General features: G+C 39.4%; 1 long non-coding RNA gene across 1 annotated transcript in view; it reads right to left on the bottom strand.

The window, feature by feature from the left end:
* LOC134200896 (uncharacterized) overlaps positions 1 to 26,143 on the bottom strand; it is a 279,918-nt gene that overhangs the window by 118,740 nt on the left and 135,035 nt on the right. The gene's annotated exons all lie outside the window — the stretch shown is intronic.

Here is a 26,143-nt window from a genome sequence, read left to right on the forward strand (position 1 = left end):
ATATTTGGAGATTACCAGCGCGTGGGCTAATAAGTCATCGCCTATTTATGACATGAAGCAATCACTCGTTTCCATTTGAAAGGATTGATATAAATGAGCGAGGATGATATAATTGATATATATGAGCGTTATATAAATTTGATATTTTGGACATGTGTCTGAGGGTAGGACGCGATATGCACGTAGTGATTGATATATAGGTTTTCTCCTCCTCCTTGCGTCGGTTTCCTCATTACTGAGGGTCGTGGTCATGGCCTTGAAACAGATTGTTTTTTATAGTGCACCGCCATCTGTTCCTATCTGCAGCTGAGTGCAGAGCATCGTGCACTGTGGTATCCAGGGCTGCACGAATCTGGTCCGTCCAAATTACCGCACCCTGGCCCTCATCTCTCACGCTAGCAAAGTTCTTTTGCATGTAATAAACAGCAGGATTCGTTACTATTTGGACTGGCAGATCCCGCAGGAACAAGCTGGATTTGTAAAAGGCAAGGGCACGAGGGAGCAAATACTGAACGTGAGACAGATTGTGGAAAAGTGCTACGAATTCGACACGCCGGTCATCATGTGTTTCGTTGACTATAGTAAGGCTTTTGACTGTGTTGACTGGAACTGCTTGTGGGATGTCCTCACAGAGTTGGGGGTCCCTCGCCACCTTACTGCACTCCTTCAGTCATTATACTACAACAGCCAGGGAGTAGTGAGAATCGATAGGACTGCATCTGACTCGTTCAAATTTCACAAGGGCGTGCGGCAGGGCTGCATCCTGTCACCCATCCTGTTCAATATTTACGGCGAATACATCGTCAGGAAAACATGCGATGGATGGGATGGTGGTATTACCGTCGGAGGCTGTAAAATCTCTAACTTACGCTACGCTGACGACACCACTCTCCTGGCAGCCAGCGAAATCGAGATGAGCAAGTTCTTGGACAGGATGGAGCGCATTAGCAAAGACCTCGGACTCGCGATAAACAGATCTAAAACGAAGGTCATGATCGTTGATCGCACAGGCAGACTGGAGCTCAGCGGTACACTTAATTTAGAAGTAACGGACAACTTTGTTTACCTGGGCTCCAACATCAGCAACAATGGCTCTTGTGAACCGGAAATTCGTAGACGGATTGGGATGGCAAAAGGTGCCATGTCTCAGCTGGACAAAATATGGAAGGACAAAAATATCTCTATGAACACCAAGAGCAACCTAGTCCGCACACTAGTGTTTTCAATATTCATATACGGAGCAGAGACATGGACTATAAAGAAAGCTGACCGCAATCGGATTGATGCCTTCGAAATGTGGTGCTGGAGGAGGATGTTGGGTATTCCCTGGACCGCACGCCGCACCAATCTATCCATCCTAGCTCAGTTGAAGATCCGGACTAGACTCTCCACCATTTGCATGCGAAGGATTCTTGAATACTTTGGCCACATCGCAAGGAAAGACAGTGACAACTTAGAGAAATTGATGGTCACTGGAAAGGTCGAAGGCAAGCGACTAAGAGGCAGTTAATTTAATTGACATTAAATACTAGACAAACAATGCCGAACTAGAGCATGAAACTGAATGAAAATAAATTATGAATATTAAATAGAGTAAAAACGGACTGAAAAATGAAACTAGAGTATTTTTATTTCGCAATTTTGTCTCGTTAAGCTAACAACTGTAAAGACGCTGTAGCGTCAACAGAACAGAATTTTTATTTTCATACACTTAATGTTTTTAACGCAATTTTCTAAAAAGATATTGCATATTCCATAATGAAATTTCTTTGAGTAGATCTAGAAAAGTGAAGACATATTAAAAAGTTAAAGGTTTGAAAATCATGAAAATCAATTAAAGAAATTGTAATTTATAGTTTAATAAAAAAAGTTTGAAACTGAGAAAGATAATCTAGTATTGTAGTAATTTGTAAATACAATTCAAAACCTATTTACGCTATAAGACTACCATATCCGTATTCGAAGCGTTAATAATCATTAGAATATACAAAGTCATGTTTAAAAAACGCGGTTTTCACTTAAAAAAAATGATTTAAGAGAAATTTTTGGTAGCGAATATCCTAATGTTTATTTTATATAATTACTAGAGAAGAATTTTAATAATCAAATATTCATTTAACTATATTAACGACTCGTAAATACTCCAGAGAATTTAGCTTTCAATACTTAACGTGTTACAATGTCTACAACTTACAATGTCCTTTCTCAACAAAGAAATGACATTGCGTTAAGTGTGGGTCTTGTTAAACCGCTGCTAACTTAGCAATTGGTTTATATCCGATCGACATTTTTTTTTATTTATGACTAGTTGACTCGGCAGACTTTGTAGTGCCTCAATCGACAAATAAAAGACCTAAACTTTTGTATAAAATAAACTTAAAACAAAACAAAGGGAATCCGTCCGACGGGGGACATATCAAAGAGAAAACAAAATTGTTATTTTTATTTCATTCCGGACATTTTCATATTTATCTACCTTTTAAACCTTCTCTGGACTTCCGAAAATTCAAGACCAAAATTAGCCAAATCGGTCCAGCCGTTCTCGATTTTTAGCGAGACTAACGAACAGCAATTAATTTTTATATAATACTAGGTGACCCGGCGAATTTTGTTCCGCCTTAGAGGCAATAAATGAGCAGACTTTTAACTTTATCAAGGTATTTTTTGATTTGGATAATTAATGTAAATTAAAAAAGCAAGTATTTTAATGATAATTTATTGGCTATGTATTTTAACTGCTATTATTATTATTATATTTTCTTGCTCTTCTTCAGTCCTTTCACTCACAATGTTTCGAATCATAGTTGCATTACGGCTTCGTCGAGAAAGATTTGATCCTTTTGGTCGCGGCAAGGCTTTCTTAATGATTACCTATCTCGGCACAATAAGCTAATAGAAAATCGAAACAAACACATCAACCGGTCTACTTCAAAATTCTACTATAATTACCCATAGAATATCTTACGTTTAGCTGTCAGTTGAGTTTTGTTATTCCATATCAGTTGCGTTTTGTCATACCACGTGTTTTGTCACGTCCCATGGGAATGTGATAAAAAGTATCCTATGTCCTTCTCCTGGTTCTAAGCTACCTCTTCAGCAATTTTCAGCCAAATCAGTTCAGCCGTTCTCGAGTTTTAGCGAGACTAACGAACAGCAATTCATTTTTATATAATACTAGCTGACCCGGCAAACGTTGTGTTGCCTTAAATAAGATTTCTAGGGAAATTCTACTGTAGAAAAAAAAAACATAATACCTCATTATAAACAAAAAAAAAATATCCAAAAAATTAAAATTAAAAATAAATGTTTGGGGTGGACAACCCTTTTCACTTAGGGGTATGAAAAATAGATAGTAGCCGATTCTCAGACCTACTGAACATACTATTTATACACAAATAAAACCAAAAAAACATAGCTGAAAAATGTATAGTATTGTATAGCTCTCAAATATATTAAGTGTATAATCTATGATGTATAGTGAGTAAGTAAGACAGGAGACCGGCTTCGTCTTCATCCTGGCGACACCTGGCGGGGATAGCTGATCGATTGATAGTTGATCAGTAGTCGACCGGCGAGGGCGGGAGATCAAATTCAATTTAAAAAACATAAATTAAAGGAACTTGAAATTATAAACTCTGAATAAGAATTTATCGTACTACAATTATAATATTTGATTGCCATCTTGCAACCTTATTGCGGATTTGTGCATAGAATAAAAAAAATATTAATCGGGATGGAAAAATAGGGGTTGATCGTATAAGAGTGAAAATTGAGATTAATATGATTTTTTTTTAATTTTAAGTAATGACAAAACAAAATAAAAAACTTGACAAAAAAATTAAAGTTTATAATTAACAAATAAAAAAGGGGTTGATCATAGAGGGATGAAAAATTGAGAGTAACATCAGATTTTTTATTTTAATTCATGATAAAATAAAAATAAAAATGAAAATCTAGCCAAAAAAATTAAAGTTAACAAATAAAATATAGGGGTTGATCGTAGAGGGGTGAAAATTTCAGAGTAATATGAATTTTATTATTCTACGTCATGACAAAATAAAAACAAAATTCTCGCAAAATATTTTAAAGTTTTTAATTAGCAAATTAAAAATAAGGGTTGATCGTAGAAGGGTGAAAATTAAGGATTGTATGTATTTTTGTATGTTGTATCATAAAAAAATAGAAATTAAAAATTGTGTCTAAAAAATAAATAAATAAATTTAGGGGTGGACTACCCCTAACATTTAGGGGGATGAAAAATAGATGTTGGCCGATTCTCATAGATACCGGATAAGCACAAAAAATTTCATCAAAATCGGTCAAGCCGTTTCGGAGGAGTATGGCAACGAAAACTGTGACACGAGAATTTTATATATTAGATGTAGATAGATAGGTATACTGATGTATGTGTGAGGAGCACACCCGTTTAACTTGCTGCTACGGATCGTACCGAGTCGGTCATTTGATTGAAATTAATCGCACTGTTTGGTAAATTGGGACACGCACGGGATTCGCACGTGATTTCGCGAACATATCTAAATAATTGTGTCAGTGTGTGCATTACATCGTATATATTATTTAAAAAAAAGCATACATAATTAATTCACTATTGAGCGACTTGCGGTCCAGGGAAATGTTGAGGGTACTAGGCCAGGAGGAAGATCGCTTATGAGGTGGATTGACCAGATAAAAGCGACCAGTAAATGGCTCATCATCATTACCCGAATGCATGAGGAGAGCAGCCGTTAGAGAGGAGAGGCGGCGTATAGTGAAGATTGCCACCATCACCTGAAGTGATGACTACGACCAATTTGTCAAGAGCGATACAGGCTAGGAACAATATTGGTAGGTACGATCATCCTTTCCTGCTGAGAAGCATTCGACTTTATATTTATAATGATAAAATTGAGAATTCAAACTAACATCCCAAATCTATAATGGTATTCTCTTCGTAAGGTCTATACGCTTCTGTGTCAATTTCTAACATAAGGCAAAACAGAGTATCACACAATTGCCCATAACAGGAGTTAAAAACAAAGATTAGACTTCATAATATTCATAATCCATATCAATTCTTCTTACTGGTGGTAGGACCTCTTGTGAGTCCGTGCGGGTAGGTACCACCGTCCTGCCTATTTCTGCCGTGAAGCAGTAATGCGTTTCGGTCTAAAGGGTAGGGCAGCCGTTGTAACTATACTGAGATCTTAGAACTTATATCTCAAGGTGGGTGGCGCATTTAAGTTGTAGATGTCTATGGGCTCCAGTAACCACTTAACACCAGGTGGGCTGTGAGCTCGTCCATCCATCTAAGCAATAAAAAAAAACAATTGCCAAATGGAGCGCGTGCCAAATTTATTAGGAAGTCGTTGTCTACAAAATCCATTACGATCTTTGTAATGGCAGAACTACAAAAAAAAGTCTTGTTTTTATGCCAGCCGGTGATATGTCTGCAAACAGCTTATAGATCGTTATTTTGTTCCGAAACTACCAAAAACTATAAAGTATTGAAAACTTTGAAAGCCATTTAAATCGTAAATGATGATTTAATGAAATTTATGGTCAATAGGTTGTGTGTACATTGAGTGTCCGAATAAATATATGCTTTAAAAATGAATTAATGCCGCCACCATCCTAGGACATAAGGTGGCAGTACAATATAGCGGCAAATTCAGCCTTTAATCCGGTATCTATGCTGCGAATTGGAAGAAGAGGAGGACTTTGGTCTTCCTCTTCTCCCTCTTCTTCTCTGGAGGCGCTGGAGTCCGACATAACTCGGTCTATTACCCCTCTCGACCGGGTATACGTAAATGGCTTCCCCAGCGTTAAAAAAAAAAAAAAAGGAATCAAATGGGCAGGATACTATTTCAATCTGTAGACGTATCAGAAAAATCATAATGTTAAGAAAAATCACGATAAAAAGCTTGTAACGTCTTGTAACTTTACAGAATAATAAAACAATTCTTGTTCTAAAAGTAATTTTGTTTGAAATGTCTATCGTAAATTTTAATAATTAATATTTAGCAGGATAATTTTCCAGTTTGGGCAGCGGTACCGGCTTCTCCTTAAGTGCTAAATTTACCTCCGGCTATGTTTGTGGCGTAATTTATACGCTTTACTTCATAAGGAGCAATAAATAATAGTAATTCAGAGCTCTTACCCAGCGGGTCAACTGGGACATATTTTTTTGCACTCCTGACTAACCTATGCCTGAGACTGATGTGAGATATTGGAGGTCTACATTGGAATTTCTGTGTAGGTCTTGGACCAATGCGTTTTCAATTATTATGAAAGCATATTATTACGATGAAAGTGTAGTAATTACAATTATTCTGTAGCTACACTACGAAACTCAAAATCTTAAGAAAATCGATATATAAATAAGTAAAACAAAACATGTAAACACATCTCCCCTGTTTGCTAACCGATATTCTGTTGTTTAGTATTGACGAGCTCTAGTGATGTAAACGAAAATAGTATACTAATTTGTGACAGCTTTTCTTTTCCCACCTTTACAAGAATATTTATTAATAACAATAAAATCCAATTGCACATAAGATGAACATAAATCTTGGGAAGTTAGCGATTATGATCTAATTTCGATTAACAGCAATAACAAATTTAAGAACATCACTACATAGTATAAAACAAAGTCGCTTTCTCTGCCCCTATATCTGTCTGTCCCTTTGTATGCTTAAATCTTTAAAACTACGTAACGGATTTTGATGCGTTTTTAATAGATAGTGATTGAAGAGTAATTTTTATATGTATAATAACATCCATTAAATAGTGGAGAAATCAATAATTAGGTACAGTTTCCGAAGCGAAGCGAGGGCGGATCGCTAGTTATAAATATATGTTTAATAAATCTCATCGCTTCTAACTTTGACTAATCTACAGAGTCTGCTCCAGGCACTAAGTAATGCGAAAGGGGGATGTCGTCAGATTAGAGAGAAGACGCACGTAATTAATTCCAGACAAAAAAATCTTCAGTTTTTACAGTCAATGTAATTTGACCGCGTTTTTATAAATGAAACAGGCTGTCTTTTTCAGGGGCCACAGAGAATACTTAAGTAATGACGGATCTAAGGGCGCATAATGACCATCGCGTATTACTGTGAATGTCTTTTTGAAGTGGAACTTCTTTAGGCGCGTTGAGAGTAAAATTTAACTCGCGACAGATTCGTTACGGCTAGAGAGAAAAGATACAATTTAGGAAGAGCGAGAGTGAGAAAATAAACAGAGCGTCTCGCGAACCACTCGACCTTGTATAGAGGGAAAAAGTCAGCTAGGTCGTTTCGGTTATACACATTCTGTTTGTGGGCGTCGGCCACTAGATGGCTTGTTATTAGTTTCTCATTGCTCCTGCAGACGGCAGTAACGTCATATTAACTATTATATATTTTTATTTTAATGAAAGATTTAAAAATATATGTATATTTAAATATTTTATATGTATAATTTAAAATTTATGTTTAAAATGGTGAAGAGTTCGTTTCTCTTATATACAGCAATCCCTATTACAAGAGAAATTTGATTTATGGATGAAAATTGAAGAAAACCACGATACTATCGCAAAAGAAGTTTCGCTTCTTTCTCGTGCACCATGCTGGAATGGAAAGGATGGTGATGCCTACCGGTACTGACTTATAAGAAGCCCTCCAGATATTATCCTAATTAACTTCTTTGCGGGTTTGTTTTTACTACACGATTTTATTTCATCATCCTGGAAGGCAGGTACTAGTGCTAATTACGAATTTCCTTCGAAAATTTGGTACCTGTCTGCGAGATTCGAACACTGGCACTGTTGCATCGCTTGATACGGCTACACCGGACGTCTTATCCTTTAGGATATCGAACTTCGAATATAATACGTAAGTGAAATGACGTCAAAATATTTATTCGCTTGTATTAATACCATAAGAAGCGAAATTCGATACGTCTCGTCCGCATTTCTCTTGCTTCTCTGTCGCGCGGAAGCCGTAACTTCCGTTTGTTTTAGTGTAAGAAAGAGATGGATATATATTTAAGATGTCTCATTAACACCAATTGCGGATGGCATCTATAGCTTTCGTTTTCAAAAATGTTCGTTTGATCTGTGCATTTTATTAAATGAAACACGTTAACGATTGTACTGTAATCGTAAAGAAATTCGCGGGCAGCCGCATTGCGACGCGGGATCGATACCGCCGGTTGACGCTGGCACGCATACACTACACCGTTTCTTACATTGTCGTGACCTTCTAAAAACGGCCGGCTTTTACTGAAGAGAATTTAAATTTCGTACATAGTGATGGGTTTTGTCGATAAATTCTAGTAAAGATCTGGTAACAAGGTGACTTGATCACAATACACCTCTTGTTAAGTGTAGATAAGCCTGACCATGACCTGATAACTTTCCTGACCTTAAGGGTTACCGGAGCTTATCCGAAATTGAGATTATAACCTGAATGTCGTCACCAATCTTAAGAATGTCTAGAATATGTAAAGTTATAGATTTAAGTAATCAAGACATGATTACTTCGAGGCACAATATATCCGAGCCCAAACTAGGTCTTACGGAAGTTTCAGTGCGGCAATTTTCCCAATTATTACGCGTCTCTGGAATAAACTTTCCACTGTGCTCATTCCTAAGCGCTATCATATATCCTTCAAACTAGGTTTTACGGGTCTTTAGCAGTAGGCGGCTTGACTGCCGACTAGTATTAGTGGTGTCCGTTAGTGACGACTACCACTCATCATCAGATAAATCGTATGCTGCTCTGCCCTTGGTGACAGTAAGACGTATACTCTTAATTGGTTGTTTGATTCTTCCATCATCGTCATCAAAGTATCTTAAAAGCCAATATTTTTTAAGAAAGCTCGTCGCTTCAAGAAATATCATATCACAAAAATAATAACTATTATCGATGTTCGTTGAACATGTCCCCTCACTAAAACTGGGGTGTTCCGGAATGACGCGGTCGGCGCTACAACAATTGGCCAATTTAACATGTACAGATTGGTTTGTCTTTCATTTTATTGGTGTTCGTGACTTGTTTTCGCGATCTTCCATTATTTGCTTTGCGGATTTAATTGTGAACATATTCTTGAATGAAGTACCAGCTATTTAATACTTAAAAAGTGTTATTCAACGCCGTGCTAATCCGATCTGCTAAAAGATATTTTCAATAAATAAAAAATCGACTTGTGTACGCATCGCGTCGAATGCGCTGTTCAAATTCAAATTCAATTCAAATTCAAATTTACTTATTGCCACCGACATGGTACATAAATAATGGCATTATAAAATTTTAACATTCCAGAATGTTCTTGCTTGAATAAAAAGTGTGCAAATATAAAATAAATATAGAATTAATTGAAGTTTACTAACCACACTGCCTATGTCTGCCGTGAAGCAGTAATGCGTTTCGGTTTGAAGGGTGTGGCAGCCGTTGTAACTATACTGAGACCTTAGAACTTATATCTCAAGGTGGGTGGCGCATTTACGTTGTAGGTGTCTATGGGCTCCAGTACCCACTTAACGCTAGGTGGGCTTTGAGATCGTCCACCCACCTAAGCAATAAAAAAAAACATAAAAACATTTTATTAAAAAAAATATCTCGCAATAAAGAAGTTTTGCACCCACAAGGCAGGCTGTCGGTGGTCCCTCCCCGCGGCATACTACGTGAGTGACTCCCAGGTCCGGGAGATTCCCTACGGGATCCAGTCGTAGCCGATAATTCCACTGCAACGCAATGTCGACGCAATTCGACTTCCGCATCCACGTTCACGAAGCACCCTAGAATTGGTTGCTGCCATCGCGGCCGCCTCCGTCAGCATCTCCTTGTCCATTTGTTACCGTTGTTTGTCGGTGCCGAGCAGAGAGCTGAAATCGGATTTAAGGATGATCCGAGAGCGTCTCCGCCCCCTCGAGGTGGTGTCGTGCGGTTGACGAGGTCGCAATCGTCACGTCCACGTGAGACTCCCTGTTGCACCGCACGCAAATTGCGATCGAAAGCCTGTTTAAGAGACAGAGCCCCGCCGCGTGGAATATCCTCAAGACTTGCACTTATCATTAAGATCCCTCGTGAAATCAACGGGAGGGCTTTTATGTCTACTTAAGTTTACACACCTTTTTTTAAGGCGGCATTCGTACCTAAGTATGCGCATGTCACGTCGTGTAGTTTTGTTTTTTTAATTAAAATATATTGATTTTTGTATTTTTTAGGACGATTACTATTTATGTAGGTACTATTACTAGTGCTACTTATATATGTATGTATACAAATTTCTACCATGAAATTATGTTGTTATGTATTAATTTAGTATGTACTAAAATTATAAGTTTAACTGGCAGTTTATCTGTCCATTTTGTTGTTTGAATGTCTATATATGTCTATATTAACCCAATAGCTGTGAAGATCAGTAGAAACAGAACTACAATATGAGAATAACATAAATTTATAGGAAACACGTTCAGTCGGTGAAAAACACCCTCACCTGACTTGTTCACTAGAGATTTAGATTCACTAAAGATAACTCTTTAGAGTTACAAGCCTAGAATAAAAAGGGAAGTCTAGTCCTAAAATAAGTCAATCAAATTTATGTGTTTTTATTCAAGTGGACTTTTACAGACATTTTCAACCTATTCTTACTTTACGTAAATATCAAAAAATAATAAACAAATATTCCTTTTTAAATAACATTCGGTATAATACGTTCTGACAATAGTTTGGGCCAAAATTAGAATCTGTGTCCTTGAACGGAAAATGTCACGCCATTGTCTTCAGTTTTCTTAATATAACGCGTTATGATATTTTGTACACGTTACAATCTATATATCAAGTAATTCTTAGCTGTAAGCCTGTCACCGACATGTTACAGAGCAAAAAATATTAAGCCACGCAACGATTAAGGCCGCAAAACATTTAACATTACTATCTGTTTTCACACTCGATTGATTCTCATAACACACTAGAAAGGAAATATGTAAAATAAAATATTAAATTTGGAATGAACGTAAAATACTAAGTATTCCGATGATCTTTATATAAAAAGAAGACGAAAATTTTAAATGTATAGCTTCTCGTACTCATCTGTATTCTGATTTTTGAAGTCATACTTCTTTAGGCGCGTTATGAAAAATTGATGAAAGTGAAATTTTACGATGCGCGCGCACCGTGACACAAAAATTAACAGAAATGAATTTGCCCACTAAATCGCTCATGACGTAACTTGGCGAGTCTGAACATAGCCGAAGGTAAACTTTCGCGCATGTACACTCGTAAAAAAAGTGTTATTGGCATTAATTTTTTAGTACTATAAAATAACAAAATTATTATTTAATATAATTCATACTAAATATTATTAAATTATGAACGTTAAATATTTATTATTAATTAGTTAATATTAAAAAAAAAGAAATAAATTTAATAAAAATAAAGTATAACTTCTTACGCGCGTACATAAGTACACGAACCCTTTTTTATTAAATTCACTTTTGCGTATGTAAAGTTTGACGTTTGTTAGACAGTCGATCACGTAAATGATATCGAATTTAACGTGATTGTGGATACAGTCTACCTACCCGACAGGCAAGAGAAACAATGCTTATTTAATTTTTATGACACAATGTTTTTATTCCAGCTATTTTCACACAGTAAGGCTGGGTGCACACGGCATTGTCTTGCAAGTTTATTTGCAGTATACGTCTTAGCGAATGTGTGCTTAGTGAATAGTGGCACATACATTGTTTATAGAACCATTTTCATGTCGCTTGTACTGCAAAATCGTACACTGCTTATGCGTTTCAACGAATACTCAACGGATTTGTCAAGTAAATTCAATGGACTTTAACGTTGGAGTGGCGCATAGTATAGCTCTGTCTCGTTGACATGGCACTGTGTGAACGAGACAGAGTGTGTGACAGCTGTGTGAAGATTGCGGCGATTCGTTTTTACACGAATGAAACTCTACCGTATGAACACCCGGGTGATTGTACGTTAAAATAACGAACACAAATAAAATGTGCGGGATAATGCCGTGTGAACCCAGCCTAAAGTGTCGAAGGTCCGTCGGCCTTGTCAATTTTTTTGGACATAAGAAGAAACACGAAATCAATCCTTATACTCGTAATAATATGTTGTTAAGTATTGCAATTCATATAGTACTTATTATCGACCTGTATTTTGTTTTTCTTTTTTTTCCTACCTATTATGATAGCCTTGAGAGGCTATTTCAGCTTCGCCCTAACGTTTGTAGGTGAGCTCGCGGGGCTCAAACCAGAGAGTTGCTAACACTGACCCTAGCAAGAGCAGTGCTTCGCAGAATCTACCATCGGATCGAAAACGCGACCCACTGAGAAGATCCGTCGAGAAACTCAGTGGGCTGTGTCTGTGGGTTAATTCGCTCGTCGAGCCCTTCGTCGCAAGCGACGGGTTCGACGAGGACGGTAACCGGAGACCTGTATGAGACAAGGAATTAACTATAACGATATAAATGGCAGACATATTTCCGTCAAACAACAAAAACGATTGCTTTACGTTGTAATTTTAATCGAAAACCCGAGGTAGTTAGTACAATAGACATTTTTAGGTCATCCAACGTGGCCCGGCGTGGTGTCGGTCGGTGTTGTACCGAAATGAGTGCATTGACTCCGTTTAGCATATTGAATAATAGCGGATCGGGGACGCGCGAATTATGGATCTCGGATGATACAAAAACAATTTCATTATTGTTGAGGCCCGGCATGGCGGCGTCTATGGGCGTGGTGAGAAGGCCCGGTAAAAACTTGGAGCTAGCGAGGTGGATTCTCAACCACCCTTACCGACAGTTTACCATCTAATAGTAATAATAAGACGTCGTGGTCTAATGGATAAGATGTCCGGTGCATTCGTGTGTAGCGATGCACCGATGTTGGAATCCCGCCGGCAGGTACCAATTTTTCAAATGAAATACGTACTTAACAAATGTTCACGATTGACTTCCACGTTGAAGGAATAACATCGTGTAATAAAAATCAAACCCGCAAAATTATAATTCGCATAATTACTGGTGGTAGGACTTCTCGTGAGTCCGCACGGGTAGTTACCAACGCCCTGCCTAATTCGGCCGTGAAGCAGTAATCCGTTTCGGTTTGAAGGGTGGGGCAGCCGTTGTAACTATACTGAGACCTTAGAACTTATATCTCTACGTGGTTAGCGCATTTATGTTGTAGATGTCTATGGACTCCAGTAACCACTTAACACCAGGAGGGCTTTGAGCTCGTCCACCCACCTAAGCAAAAAAAAAAACACTTTCGACCATGCCAGCAAGGTTTGTATGGCGTATTATGTTTTCAATATAGTATGTCTATGTAGCAAATGCCAGGTCCATACGTAAGCTGCTACCTACCATTCAGCATACTTTTCAACTATGTTTTTATTATTTTACTTATTGATGTTTTTACTACCGCGGCCTAAATGGTTTTATTGGTCACCTGACATAGGAGATTGAAGCGTAAATTGTTTGTGTAACTGCTATCATATTTTGCATAACGAAATGATCGACTGATTCGCGACAGAAACAATCAAGTCAGTGTTACCTGCCCCATGGTACCGGTGATATGCGTAAATAATACTGGTTTTATTGTTCATACGCATGTATGTATTTATGTCCGCAAATCTATATATTAATACGTGAAGCAAAAACTTTGTATCCCTTTTTACGAAACTTGCGCGGACGGAAGAGTATGAAATTTTCCACACTTATAGAGAATATAGAGAAGAAGTGCACAATGCTAATTTTTTTTTTAAATAATGCATAAAAGATACATTAAAACAATAAAGAAAACATTACACACACTACATACCATGTATTTGACACACACACGCATACATACTATTTATTGTCAAACTTTTGTTCTTGACGTCTGTTGTCAAATTGAGAATAGATTAAATATTGTTTGTCGTTGTTAATATTTTTTTATAGTGTAGTCTTGGCGAAATTTGTGATTATTGATGTATAAAATACAATCATAATAGTGTAAAAACTTACAATTCTAATTAATTATAGTCGAATTTCGACTACTGCGGGACCTCTAGTAAAACGAGAAATATCTGAACTAGTTAATTGGACAGCCAATGCTATGCTGTATGGTATTGTTTATTTTTTTGCCAATAGCTTCGGGGGTCTATTCTGCATTCTCCCTGACTGATGGGCGAGCTAATGGGACCCAGCTTGAAAGGACTTGCTAATATCTCCCCTAACAAGAACAGTGCTTCGTTAAATCTATCATTGGCTTGGAACTCACTGTGTTGCACTGTGGGCTGTGGTTTTTGACATCAGATATTTCGTCCATGTCAAATGTGTCACGAGTAACGTCAACTAAGTCTAATGAATTTACATTTTAAATTTATTCGAAATATTATATCACTTCAGAGCTATCAAAAGTCTTAATTCCCCTAACAAGCTTTAAAAGCACGCCGAAGCTCGCGACGTCCTAAGAGGATTTAGGTTCAGTGCTCAAACAAAATTTCCATTGTTGAGTGTTGAAGATATCTCTAGAGCTTTAAGCGCGACTCGACCTGTGCTGTCTCTGAAAGTTCCGGTGGATGTATTATTACGAAAATCGCGTAATGAATCATTTAGAATTAAAGTGTTTTCGTTGTTCAAATATGTACGCTTTTATTTGTCATTTTGTTGAAAAATATAAATGATGAAAATGATTAGGACTAACGCTTTATTCCTACGGGATGCGATCTATGTTATAATAGATAATCGTCAACTTATAATATGTCTTTTTTTATTACCTGGTCGGGTGGACGAGCTCACGGCCCACTTTGTGTTAAGTGGTTACCGGAGCTCATAGACATCTACAAAGTAAATACCATCACCGACCTTGAGACATGAGTTCTAAGGTCTCATTTTTAACTACGGCTGCTCCGCCCTTCAATTCGAAACGCATTAGTGCTTCACGGCAGAAATAGGCAAGGTGGTGGAACTCACCCGTGCGGACTCACAAGACGACCACCAGTAACCGGAAAACGGTATTTCCAAAGAAGGCTTCAGGAGAATCTAATGGTAGGCAGCGACGCGGTGGTACCATCAGCACTGTCAGGAGCCGTTGGTGGCAATAACCGTTTAGTTATTTATTAGTTTTAATATTAGCTAACGATATTTTTATCTCAAGTACAAACGCTCTTAAGCAAGACGTGTTCACACCCAAAAGGGTGAATTTTTTTTTTTTTTTTTTTTTTTTTTTTATTGCCCTTGTAGGCAGACGAGCATACGGCCCACCTGATGGTGAGTGGTTACCGTCGCCCATGGACTTCAGCAATGCCAGGGGCAGAGCCAAGCCGCTGCCTACCGCTTAATACTCTCCACAAGCCTCGTTTGAAGAAGGACATGTCATAGCGCTCGGGAAACACCGTGGAGGGGAGCTCATTCCATAGCCGGATGGTACGTGGCAAAAAAGACCTCTGGAAACGCACTGTGGATGACCGCAGTGGCTCCAGGTAGTATGGATGAACTCTACTCCGGTGGCGGGCGGTGCGATGGTAAAAACGAGATGCCGGTATCATCTCGAACAATTCCTCAGAGCACTCCCCATGGAACATACGGTACAAAATACAGAGGGAACCGAAGTCCCTCCGCAGACCCAGAGGTTCCAAACGATCCGTGAGACCGGGATTATCGACAATCCGAACGGCCCTCCTCTGTATGGAGTCAAATGGAAGAAGCTGGTATTTGGGAGCCCCGGCCCAGAGATGGGAGCAGTACTCCATTCGAGGCCGGACTTGTGCTTTATAAAGCAAAAGCCTTTGTCCAGGCGTGAAGTACCGCTTCGCTCTGTTGAGGACTCCCAGCATTTTGGACGCCAACTTGGCTTTGCCTTCCAAATGACTCCGAAACTGGACATCGCTCGAAATGTCGACCCCAAGTATCCCAATACTCTCGGAAGGTTGCAGGGATACTCCTTGGAATTGCGGCGCCATGACAAAGGGGTCCTTCTTCGCAGTGAACGCGCAAACTTGTGTCTTTAACGGGTTGAATTGAACCAAGTTCAATTCACCCCATTTGGAGACTCGCCCCAGAGAGTTCTCCACTTCAGACACAAGCTTTGATCGTCTCTCTTGCACCACGCTCCGAGAGAGACTCTGATGGCCGATATATCGCGCATCCCCCGTGCTGTCATCCGCATAGCAATGCATGCCATCAATAGACAGCATGTCATTGATATACAGGATGAAAAGCGTGGGGGAGAGCACCGAACCTTGTGGAACGCCAGCGTTAATGGTCATGGTATCAGAACAGTCACCGTCTACAACGACCGTGATGCTCCGCCCATCCAAAAAGCTAGCGATCCACTTGCAGAGACCCTCGGGGATTCCGTAAGATGGTAGCTTCGACAGAAGTGCCCTATGCCAGACTCTGTCGAAGGCCTTCGCAATATCAAGGCTCACAGCAAGAGCCTCGCCCTTGCTCTCCAAGGCTTCAGCCCACCTGTGAGTAAGGTATACAAGAAGATCGCCAGCTGAGCGACCGTGACGGAAACCGTACTGTCGGTCACTGATCAGCTGGCGATCCTCCAGATACTTCAGGAGTTGTATATTAATTATTCGCTCCATCACCTTGGAAAGCAAGGAAGTTATCGCGATAGGCCTGTAGCTCGATGGGTCCGACCGGTCACCCTTCTTGGGGATAGGGTGGACGTGGGCAGTCTTCCATGAAGACGGAACCCTGTTAGCGCAATAAGAGAGGCGATACAAACGCGTTAGCGCAGGCGTCAGCTCAGGGGCGCACGTTTTCAGAACCACTGCAGGGATGCCGTCTGGCCCGCTCGACTTATGGACGTCCAGGAGTCGGAGTTCCCGCCTGACTGCACACTGTGTAAAGCAGATCTCCGGCAGGGAACTATCACACCGGAGGATGTTCGGTGGTGTGGCACCCCCGTCGTCCACAGTCGAGTTCGAGGCGAAGAGTTTGACCAGAAGGTCAGCCTTCTCTTTCGCACTATGGGCCAGACTGTCATCGGACTTGCGTAGTGGTGGGAGACTAGACCTGCAAAAGTTACCTTCTGCAGCTTTGGCGAGCGACCAAAAAGCACGGCTCCCAGAGGGATAGCTCTTCAGTCGCTCGCCAATTCTAGCAACGTGCTCCGATTTCGCCCTGGCAATAACCTTCTTGTAGGACCTGGAAGCGGCGTTATATTTCCGCCTTTCCTCTGAGATGTTAGGATCCCGACGTCTCCTAGCATCATCCCATGCAACGTATGCGGACCGCTTGAGGTGTGCAGCATCCCTGCTGGCATTGTTATACCAGGGTCTGCTGCGACCCCCAACGGGCACTTCAGAGGAGGGAATAAACAATTCCATCCCCTGGAGCACCACGTCTTTAAGACGGTCCGCACAGACGTCAGGATCAGCAGAGGAAAAGCAGAACCGCCCCCATGGGTAGGATGCGTAAAACTCACGCAATCCATCCCAATCTGCTGACAAATACTGCCAAACTCTTCGATACCTGGTCGTCGTTCGACGACTAGGACGAGAGAGTGGTGTGGCAGCACGGATAAGGCAGTGATCAGACGATCCAAGTGGAGCGTCGACCACCACACTGTATCCGGCTGGATCAGTGGTCAGCAGAAGGTCCAACAGAGAAGGCTCGTGCCCCTCAATATCTGGGACACGGGTGGGCTGTGTCACCAGCTGGGAGAGGCCGTAGGCCAAGGCGAAATCGTAGGCAGTCCGACCCGGGAGGTCAGTGGTTCTGGACCCCAACCACTCTTGGTGATGAGCGTTAAAGTCTCCAAGAACCACCACCTCCGCAGATGGGTACTGCTCAAGCACGCGGTTAGTCCCCTCTTGCACATGCTCTATCAGAGCTGAACCTGCATCACTGCTGTGGGACCTGTACAGGCACGCGTAGACTCGGGTACAGCCCCCGTGATCTACGCGCAGCCACAAGAGGGACAGGTCCCGTTGTTCGAGACTTCGTAGACGGCGACAACAGACATCAGCCCGGACGAATACACACACCCCGGCTTTACGCAGGAAGTTGTGCTCCAATACGTAGCCGGGGTATTCAAGGTACGAAGTATCATCCGGAGCAGATATCTGCGTCTCCGTCAGAAAAAGAAGGGCAGGCTGCGCCGTCTCAAGATGGTGGTGTACGGCGTCGAGGTTGCTATGTAGACCCCTTACATTGCTGAAATCCACATTAAATGTGGAATGGGGAGTCGCCGACAAAACCCTTTTCCTTTTTCGAACTTTCATTTTTTTTTTTTTTTTTTTATTTGGAGAGTGGGATTGGGCGGGGTAGGATGTTCGAGGCGAAATCGTGACAATACCTGAATAAAGCGCGGAGCACAGTACGTGCTCGACCACGGGTTGCGTGAGCGACTGACGCAGGGCATGGAAGGGCCCCCAGTCCACCCTGCGTGCGATCGCCGGGATCCACTCCGGTCTCCGACTCCGGCACGACGACCGCACGACAGGATTTTACACCGGTTGGCGGGACAGCTTCCCGGGGCGGAGTTTAGTAGTGACACCCGGGTTCAGGTCCCCAACTGACCGGCGGGCGGCGGCGAACACCGTTTCACTGGGTCTCCCTATACCCCCGTCAAACAATCACGTCCCGCGAGCTCACACGCACGTCTGCTCCGCATGTTCCAGGTATCGCCAAGATTCACCCCCAACAAGGAAGAGGAAAGGGTAGGAATAACACTGGCTCTCCAACCCACACGCCGGAACACAGCTAGGCTATTTGGCGGCGGACTCTAGTTGGAGGGTGGTCGCCAGCCAGTCGGACAAGTCCTACCACCGATTATGTATTCGGCTCCCGTTTTGCACCACCCAGGGGTTACTTGTAGGGAATCGCGGGTTAAACCTACGGAAGCGGGAAGCAATCAACCCCCCAATTCTATAATGTATTATTTTATGTAAATAAGTACAATGTTTATGTGTGCAGATTTTACCCAGTTGTGTGTAACCTAATAAAAATATTATAAATTAAAAAGGGTGCGTGTACTTATGTACGTGCGTAAGAAGTTATACTTTATTTGATTTTTATTTTTTTTTAATCAATTTTAAAAAAAATCAATTAAACAACATCCTCAAACACGCATATTGGACATCCCTTTTCTTGACATCGTCTTAATTAGGTAATTCTCGGTACGGTTCGGAAAGTTCACCTGCGGCTATATTCAGATTCTCCAAGTTACGTCGGTCGTATTGTAATGAGCGATTTAGTGGGCAACTTCATTCTGTTCATTTTGTGTCACGGTGCGCGCGCATCGTAAAATTTCACTCTCATCAATTTTTCATAACGCGCCTAAAGAAGCATAACTTTAAAAAAATCATCACGTAAAATACGCGCAGGAACCTACTTGGCGAGGCAAGAAAAATTAATTCAATTTTTCTCTCTTAAAAGTACTATAGTAGAACAGTATTCACGCCTCACCTGGCTTCGTGAGTAAAGCCGTACACATTGCACGGAGCGAAGTGAACCTCAGTCAATAATTATTATTTGAATAATTAATTGGTGAACGGGCGAAGTAATTGGTTTTTAATTAAACGAGAGGTGCTTTTGAAAGTGTTTTCTTAATATTTGTTATTTACGAGCGTTACTCACTAAATTTAATGTTTTGTTTAAGGTAGAAGTGTTGTCGTAATACCGAATACATTGGGGTTTCGATTTCAAGGTTAGAGACGAGTATGTGAGCTCCTCATGGTCAGTGGTAACAATGACATAATATCTAAGTTTCGGTCCCTAATAACGATCAAAAATGAGTTTTGCTCTCGCTTACTAGGCCTGAACATACTTACTGATAGTAAGGGGAAATGGTAAAAACGTATACATTGTAAAATACTTTAAATATTCAATACAAGCAATAATCTAACCTTTTTTTTTTTGCATAATGCAATAAAAAAAATACAACAGAAGAGGCACTCTGATTTTTATTAGTAATGCACACAACAGTGTACGACTTCACTTTGTAATAAGGTATAAAAAAAATTATTATTTTTTAATATACCTAGTCAGGTCATAAGTATTGTCACACAGTAAAAACTTTTCTTTTAGAATGCTGGCCACAAAAAAGTTTATTGAATTCGAATTTCGAATTGTTCATGAAAATAAAAATGTATACTTTTAGAATTTTACTCATTTTTAAATATGGAGTCGACGCTTAAAGAAGACCGTGTTGCAGTTATTGCGTTGCATGGTTGCGGTTACGCGCCAATTCAAATTTTTAACATACTGAAAAATTTGAATATAACCGAAAGATTTGTTTATCGTACCATCAAACGATACAATGAAGACTCTAGCGTAGATGACAGGTCAAGAAGTGGTCGCCCTCGGTCTGTTAGGACTCCAGCAGTAATAAAAGCTGTGAAGGCGCGAATTCAAAGAAATCCCAAACGTCTCAAGTATAGTTACATTGTGATGCCTATAGATAGCCACTTAAGACGAAATGTACCGTGAGCTCATTTACAATTGAACGAAAAGTAAAAGACCCTACTGTCTTAAAGACTCTACTGTCTAGACTGCTGTCACATTTCTAGTCATTTCAACAATCGTAAGATTATTCTAATGAGGTCATGGCTTCGATTGAATGCCTCAAAATACGGGAGTTCGCATTTAACAATTAAACGTTCTGTGGATTATCACCTTGTGTTGCCCTCAAAGCTGTGTGTGAATACCAAAGATAATGGATATTATGTTCTAATGAATTTTTCAGCGCGTTACTATAATGACGTCATAGAATACACAGATTATGTCGTTATCATATTAGTTTTCTATACGATGTGATAAGAGAAATGTTAGTTGATTGAGTATTTCAGGTAACCCTCCTATAAGACAGAAGATACGTTCCTACAAAATTCATGATAAGATTAGAAGCCAGTGTATGAAGTAAGAGTCTAAATAAGCATAAAATTTTCGGTTATTGCCATTTATTGTATGTTCATACTGCCTAATGTAATTATGTAAACTAGAGGTCCCGCAGTAGTCGAAATTCGACTATAATTAATTGGAATTGTAAGTTTGTACACTATTATGATTGTATTTTATACTTCTATAATCACAAATTTCGCCAAGGCTACACTTTTAAAAAAATATTAATAAAGACAAACAATATTTAATCTATTCTCAATTTGACCACAAACGTCAAGAACAAAAGTTTGACAATAAATAGTATGCATGCGTGTGTGCGTCAAATACATGGTACGTAGTGTGTGTAATATTTTCTTTATTGATTTAATGTATCTTTTATGCATTATTTAAAAAAAATATTAGCATTGTGCACTTCTTCTCTGTATTCTCTATAAGTGTGGAAAATTTCATACTCCTCCGTCCGCGCAATATATATATATTAATACGTGAAGCAAAAACTTTGTATCCCTTTTTACGGAGAGTGAGCAGTTGTGACTAGTATACTAACACACTTACGCTCGAGTTTGGAGGGTAGAAGCCGTTTTATAATACCATTGAGGCTTTGACCCCTTGTCGCAAGGCTTGTGACGCATTTCACACTATGACGATTATGAGATCCGGTAACGGGTTAAAACCGGGTGAGCACTAAAAAAAACACGCCACATCGACATAAGATTTCTCCTTGACTGACTCGTGAGCAACTACTGTTCACGTGAAATTGTTCTCCACGTCATTTCTCCAGGGCCTCGCTGGAGTATTTGCTACTACCACCAAGCTCTGCAGCGACGGAGGCTCCAAGCGAGCTCACGCCCAGAACCTTCTGCGCTCTCCTTTACGGTCGTCTATCTTATACCTTTAAATGAGCAATTCTTGTATATACCTACTCAGGTCATAAGTATTGTCACACAGTAAAAAACCTGCCCATTTCTGCCGTGAAGCAGTAATTGCGTTTCGGTTTGAAGGGTGGGGCAGCCGTTATAACTATATAGGTATATATATAATCTGAATCTTGGAAACGGCTCCAACGATTTTCATAAAATTTAGTATACAGGGGATTTCGGGGGCGATAAATCGATCTAGCTACGATTTATTTTCAGAAAATGTTGTTTTATTCGTGTTTTCAATACTCTTCACTCTTCCCGACATCTATTCGCGAATATTAATACTATTTTTGTTAATTGAGAGCAACTAACTGCTTTAAAGACACAACAAGATGGGGTTATAAAAAAAAAGCGAGCAATGTTCGGTCATCATCTAGTCTTCGATAAAATGAGTCGCATTCTCAGTCTTAAAGCTGTGATTACCTGTCGCTGCCACAGAAGCAAGAGCTGTCAACGACACGGATAATACAATTAGTAAATACGTTCGGTCCCGCATTTATGAAATTGGATCGCGAGCATTTTGCGGCTTAATTAATTTGTACTTAATCTACTTGCGACGAGTGGCTGCGTTGCGCTGTGGGATGTTATCACGGTTGAATAACCTCCTAAATATTATGTAAATAACATAAGTTCAACTAAATGTAATATAATTTATTTTATTTTACACTTTATTTATATGTAGTTAAATATATAATTAAAAGGATATTTACGGTGTATATTAATATAATTTAATTTTAAATATTTCGAATATTTTACAGATTTTATGCGTCAGGTATTGAAATAATTCATGGTTTTTTTTTTTTTTTTATTGCTTAGAAATGTGCTTGCTTATGTAATGTTATAAATTTTATTATGTGATCTTGATGGGGCTTATTAAGTTCTCTTATGAATGAACATTACAATGACTTCAATTTAACACGTATTTTGACCTCATGTCTCAAAGAAAACCTTCCGGCTTGTGCTATGTTGTCTCCAGTAGTTTTCACGGCGTGAGGACTGGTCGGACAGGAAAAGCAGGTTGTCATCGAGACTATAATTATATACATAATATCTCGATGCAGGTTGTATATTTTTTCTGCATATTCAATAGTGTCCTGAAGATTTTCGTTAATAAACTCTAGATGTTAATGTACAAATAACCAAAGACTAAAAATATAACGGGTCGTTTGTAACCTTTTTCTTCAGTTTGTTATCCGATTTTTTTAACACACTTTACCACGATTGACCTGTATCTATTTCTCTAACGGAATCTAACAAAATTTATTTAGTAGCTTCATTATCTACGATTGAATTCAAAATTTGCAGATGTTGCGTATAAATTATATTGAACGAATTACAGACGTTGAGCGTTTGCTCCAGTCTTCATTAGCTAGAGAATAATTATACCCAATCCAATTTCTTTGAATTCAATAAAAAATCTAGACGATTCGTTGTCTCTGATTGTGCGAGAATCAAAACTTGCGATAGTGTACATTACAAACTTACTGTTAAAATCGTTTTTTGATTGACATATTGTAAAGTTATGTACCTGTGGAATATATTATATTCAACATCGTTAGGGCGCCATTTCGACGTTAATGTGAGTTCTATATGCATATTTTCCCTCACAAATTCTATATTCCCTTATCGCACCCTTCTAGACATATGTTTAGAACGGTCGAATAAGGAAATACGTGTTCTATTTGTCATTATAACTTGACACATCATACCGTGCCATTTATTTTTTTGTTCATCATTTCGTTCATCTGGATTTTGTTATAATATTTAGTTGTTAGTTATAGATGCGATGCTAATAGTTTAGTTTTATAAGACATTCATAATTTGATGGTGTTATACTGTACTACTGATTTTTCGTTTTGTTCTTTTTATATAATGCCATTCTTCAACTAAATATTGTTTGTTACTTGGTGGTACGACCTCTTGTGAGTCCGCGCGGGTAGGTACCACCACCCTGCCTATTTCTGCCGTGAAGCAGTAATGCGTTTCGGTTTGAAGGGTGGGGCAGCCGTCGTTACTATACTTGAGACCTTAGAACTTGTATCTCAAGGTGGGTGGCGCATTTACGTTGTGGATGTCTATGGGCTCCAGTAACCACTTAACACCAGGTGGGCTGTGAGCTCGTCCAACCATAAAAGCAATAAAAAAAATAAAAATAAACTTGTTTATTTTAGTTATGTATTTATTATTTCCAACTTAATTCGATTGTTTTTGTATAACTTATTTATGCGTGAGACTTTTTGGCGATCTGGATTTCTTTTTCTGTAAGCCAGAGTATTTTCATAAAGAAATATGTAAAACAAGTAAATAAATTTTATAAGATGCTCATTTAGATGCTCTTTTAAGGAATAATAATAGTCTTTTAAGTTAATCCGACAAAGGATATAATGTTTTCCTTGTAATAACTTTACGTCTCCTATTGTCCCTTTTTAGGCGACTCAAAATTCACATTCATTTTAATTATTAAGAAATATGTGCAATTAGTGTCATGGGAATTTTATTTTGGATTTAATTTTTTTCCATTCAAACCGTCATCAGGCAGGCCGTATTGCCGAATTCAATACAAAAGTACACACATAAGCGTGGTTGTAAAAAAACAAATTTTGTAATCATCTCTTATTAGGGATCTATATAATAATATTATCTATATATTAATACGTGAAGCAAAAACTTTGTACCCCTTTTTACGAAAATTGCGCGAACGGAGGGATATGAAGTTTCCTACACTTATAGAGAATATAGAGAAGGAGCGCAGAATGCTATTTTTTTTTTTTTTTTTTGCATAAAAATATATTAATTCAATAAAAAAACCATGTATTTGACACACACGCGCATGCATACTATTTGTTTATTGTCAAACTTTTCTTTTTGCTTATAGTCTGTGGTCAGATTGAGAATTAAGATTAAATATTTTTTACTATTCATATTTTTCTAAAGTGTAGTCTTGGCGAAATCTGTTATTATAAAAGTAGTCTTTGACAATGGAACCTTAATAATGTTCAAACTTATAATTTCATTTGATTATATAGTCGAATTTCGACTACTGCGGGACCACTAGTTAAAATGGTCACACCCATGATCTGTAAGCGGAGTAAAATGTCCCTTCGGAACAAGGTGACACTTTACAAAACTTGCATTAGGCCCGTCATGACTTACGCGAGTGTGGTGTTCGCTCACGCGGCCCGCACACACATAGACACCCTCCAATCCCTACAATCCCGCTTTTGCAGGTTAGCTGTCGGGGCTCCGTGGTTCGTGAGGAACGTTGACCTACACGACGACCTGGGCCTCGAATCTATCCGGAAATACATGAAGTCAGCGTCGGAACGGTACTTCGATAAGGCTATGCGTCATGATAATCGCCTTATCGTAGCCGCCGCTAACTACTCACCGAATCCTGATCACGCAGGAGCCAGTCACCGTCGACGCCCTAGACACGTCCTTACGGATCCATCAGATCCAATAACCTTTGCATTAGACGCCTTCAGCTCTAACACTAGGAGCAGGCTTAGGGACCTCGGTAACCGTACTCGTCGAACTCGACAAAGAGTTCGCCGTGCAACCTAACCCATGAATCAGCTCGCTGAGTTTCTCGCCGGATCTTTTCAGCGGGTCGCGATTCCGATCCGGTAGTAGATTCATTCGCGAAGCAGCTACTCTTGAGCTGTTAGGTCTCCTTCGGAGGCGCTCGGGTAGCTGTTAGCAAATCCCACCCCTCCTGGCTGAGCCTTTGCTCGCCCACGTGTCCTGGTGAAACTGGAAAGGCCTCCGGGCCACCAGTAATCTTTAAATCATAAAAAAAAAAAAAATGGTCACTGTTAAAATTTTAGCTTCATCTGGCCCGCAATTTGACTTGTCCGCACTCTATGCTCGTGATTTATCCAGTCTAGGTTGATTCAGTTTTTGGGCTGTTAAGTTCTAAATACCTCAGTTATGATGACCCTAATTATATTTCAAATTAGATGCGTTTTTGTCCATTCGTTTTAGTTTTACTTTATCATTTTCTATATTTCGATGGAGGATTATGCAATGACAAACAGGGCTTAAAGTGCAGTAGGAGTAGGAAGTAGTGTGGTTAGTATTGTTGTTGTCCATGGGCGATGACCTCTCTCTATCAGGTGAACCATATAATCATATGATTTTGAAATAAATTATAAAATGGTGATGATCCTGTGATTATACGTAGACAGTTAATGCTATACTGTCTACTAGACTTAAGTATGTCTTCCAATAATTTGAAGAAGCTTAAACGTCGTGATCAACGTGTGAATGTGTGGTTGTGTGTGTATGTGTTATCCCAACGTATAAATGCAGTTATAGAAACACTATTATTATCCTATTAACTCAATGAAAATATAGATATAAAATTCGTATGA

The sequence above is a fragment of the Bombyx mori genome, chromosome 21 (genome assembly GCF_030269925.1).
Source record: "Bombyx mori chromosome 21, ASM3026992v2".
Taxonomy (NCBI): Eukaryota; Metazoa; Arthropoda; class Insecta; order Lepidoptera; family Bombycidae; genus Bombyx; species Bombyx mori.